A 3,829-nucleotide genomic window follows, 5' to 3' on the forward strand; every position below is an offset into this window, starting at 1 on the left:
ACAATCACTTTAAGAGCCCATTCACACTAGCGCGACTTGTCAGGCGACTTGTCAGCCTGACAAGTCGCGGTCGGTCGCGGTCCATTGAATAGTACAGGACCTGTTCTAATAGGAGCGACACAAGTCACTCCAACTTAGAAAAAGGGTCCTGTACTACTTTGGGGCGACCTCGGAGCGACTTGCATAGACTTCCATTATGTGAAGTCCCTGCAAGTCGCGCCGAAGTCGCGGTGCACAGCGGTGCACGCGACTTCACAGGTCGCCCCCCCGAAGTCGGATCGCCTCAATGTGAACCGGCTCTAAAGGAGCAAAAAGGAAGCAAATAAGAGGAGTTCCTTGTCGGGGTTTACAGAGACTCCCGGAAGCTGTGCCTGGAGGTGTTCTGAAGGCTACACGGGTCCCTCCTGGTTGTCTGTTCTGCTCTGTCACTTTAAATTCTGACTGGGGGGGTGGGGATGGGGGGGGGGGGTTCCAATACAATAAACAGATCCAGCAGAGCGGGGGGATCCCGGTCCCGTGATCAGGAAATTGCTAAACCCGGCTCAGAGAGCAGAACTTCTGTTTTTATTATTTATTAACAACAGAAATCAGCAAAATATAAAAATAATCAGCCGAGTTCTCTCCCAACATCCTCTTCTGTGGTTTCATCTTTTATTAAAAAGGAAATACAAAGAGGATGCAGAATGTGACTGAACATGTCTGCAAACTGACAAAGATCCCTGCCGTAGATAAAATAAAGTATAAAATATAATATTATACAACATAAATAATATAATGCAATATAATATAATATAATACAATGTGATCCCATGTAATATAATATAACATAACATAATATAATATAACACAATGTGATACAATGTAATATATAGTACAGTATAACACAAAACAATGTAATGTAAAGAATAAAACACAATATAACATAATATAATATAAACTTCTAGACTGTAAGCTCTATGGTGCAGGGCCCTCCAATTCCTCCTGTATTGAATTGTACTGTAACTGTATTGTCTTCCCTCACATTGTAAAGCACTGCGCAAACTGTTGGCGCTATATAAATCCTGTATAATACCGGTAATAATAATAATAATATAATATGTTACAATATAATGTGATACCATGTAATAAAATATATTACGGTATTACACTTACAATGTAAGGTAATATATTATAACATAACACAATATAATATAATATAATATAATACCATGTAATATTATATAGTACAGTATAACACAAAACAATGTAATGTATAGAGCAGGGGTGGGGAACCTTTTTTCTGCCAAGGGCCATTTGGATTTTTGTAACATCATTCGGGGGCCGTACAAAATGATCAACCCTAAAATGTGCCTGTTATATTTGACCACAGCGTGCCCCCTTCAATGCAGACTGACCACAGCGTGCCCCCTTACAATGCAGACTGACCACAGTGTGCCCCCATACAATGCAGACTGACCACAGCGTGCCCCCTTCAATGCAGACTGACCACAGCGTGCCCCCTTACAATGCAGACTGACCACAGTGTGCCCCCATACAATGCAGACTGACCACAGCGTGCCCCCTTCAATGCAGACTGACCACAATGCAGAGATCATCGTGCCCCCTTCAATGCAGACTGACCACAGCGTGCCCCCTTTCAATGCAGACTGACCACAGTGTGCCCCCTTCAATGCAGACTGACCACAGCGTGCCCCCTTTCAATGCAGACTGACCACAATGCAGAGATCATCGTGCCCCCTTCAATGCAGACTGACCACAATGCAGAGATCATCGTGCCCCCTTCAATGCAGACTGACCACAATGCAGAGATCATCGTGCCCCCTTCAATGCAGACTGACCACAATGCAGAGATCATCGTGCCCCCTTCAATGCAGACTGACCACAGCGTGCCCCCTTTCAATGCAAACTGACCACAGCGTGCCCCCTTTCAATGCAGACTGACCACAGCGTGCCCCCTTTCAATGCAGACTGACCACAGCGTGCCCTCTTCAATGCAGACTGACCACAATGCAGAGATCATCGTGCCCCCTTCAATGCAGACTGACCACAGCGTGCCCCCTTTCAATGCAGACTGATCACAGCGTGCCCTCTTACAATGCAGACTGACCACAGCGTGCCCCCTTTCAATGCAGACTGACCACAGCGTGCCCCCTTACAATGCAGACTGACCACAGCGTGCCCCCTTACAATGCAGACTAACCACAGCGTGCCCCCTTACAATGCAGACTGACCACAGCGTGCCCCCTTACAATGCAGACTAACCACAGCGTGCCCCCTTACAATGCAGACTAACCACAGCGTGCCCCCTTACAATGCAGACTGACCACAGCGTGCCCCCTTACAATGCAGACTAACCACAGTGTGCCCCCCTACAATGCAGACTGACCACTGCGTGCCCCCTTTCAATGCAGAGTGACCACAGCGTGCCCCCTTTCAATGCAGACTGACCACAGTGTGCCCCCTTACAATGCAGACTGACCACAGTGTGCCCCCATACAATGCAGACTGACCACAGTGTGCCCCCTTACAATGCAGACTGACCACAGCGTGCCCCCTTTCAATGCAGACTGACCACAGCGTGCCCTCTTACAATGCAGAGTGACCACAGCGTGCCCCCTTACAATGCAGACTGACCACAGCGTGCCCCCTTACAATGCAGACTGACCACAGCGTGCCCCCTTACAATGCAGACTGACCACAATGCAGAGATCATCGTGCCCCCTTACAGAGTGAACAGCGTGCCAAGCCCCCCAGACCAGTGCACTTGACTTACCTGTTGTAGCGGTGGCTTACTCTCTTCAGTCCCCGCATCTCTTCGAGTCCTCCGACGTCCCGCCTCCTCCTCGGCCAATGGCATTGGCCAAGGAGGAGGAGGATCCGTGAGACAATAGCGAATTTTCATTCACACAAATGGGCGGGCAGAGCAGTGCACCCCGGGTCCACCCTTTTCGGAGACTCACAGTTTCAGGACGGAGCCATCAGCTCCTTCTGACACAGCGGCACGGGGGGGGGTTTGGCGGTCGCAATGATAGTGTGCGGGCCGGACGTAACGGCCGCAGGTTCCCCACCCCTGGTATAGAATAAAACACAATATAATATAATATAACATAATATAATAACATGTAACATAATACAATACAATGTGATACAATGTAATATAATATATTACAGCCCAGGTCCTCAATTAGATCTGGACCGCCGCGATTCACTGCCTATTCCTTTTATCACTGGTTGCTAGATCACCGGCTGCCCGGCGGCTAGCAACCAGTGACGTCACACGCCCGCCCAGAGCCAATCCTGGGCGGCTGCAGTGAGAGAACGGAGCCGCTACATCCTTTATAGTTCCGGCTCACAGGCGGAGTGATATCAAATGCACTCCGCCTGTGAGAGGAGGAGCCGTAAAGAGGAAGCAGCGGCTTTGCTCTCTACTGAAGCCGCATGCTTTCTCTGTACGGCTCCTCCTCTCACAGGCGGAGTGCATTTGATATCACTCCGCCTGTGTGTCGGGACTATGGAGGAATTAGAGGCGCCGTTTTCAGTGACAGCCACAGCCCTTGGGATATCGCACAGGAGCCCAGCACCACAGAGCCAACACCAGCCAGCACCACAGAGCCAGCACCAGCCAGCACCAGCCAGCACCACAGAGCCAACACCAGACAGCACCACAGAGCCAACACCAGACAGCACCACAGAGCCAGCACCACAGAGCCAACACCAGCCAGCACCACAGAGCCAACACCAGACAGCACCACAGAGCCAACACCAGCCAGCACCACAGAGCCAGCACCATAGAGCCAACACCAGCCAGCGCCACAGAGCCAACACCAGC

Source organism: Pelophylax lessonae (assembly GCF_965119305.1).
Source record: "Pelophylax lessonae genome assembly, chromosome: 1".
Taxonomy (NCBI): Eukaryota; Metazoa; Chordata; class Amphibia; order Anura; family Ranidae; genus Pelophylax; species Pelophylax lessonae.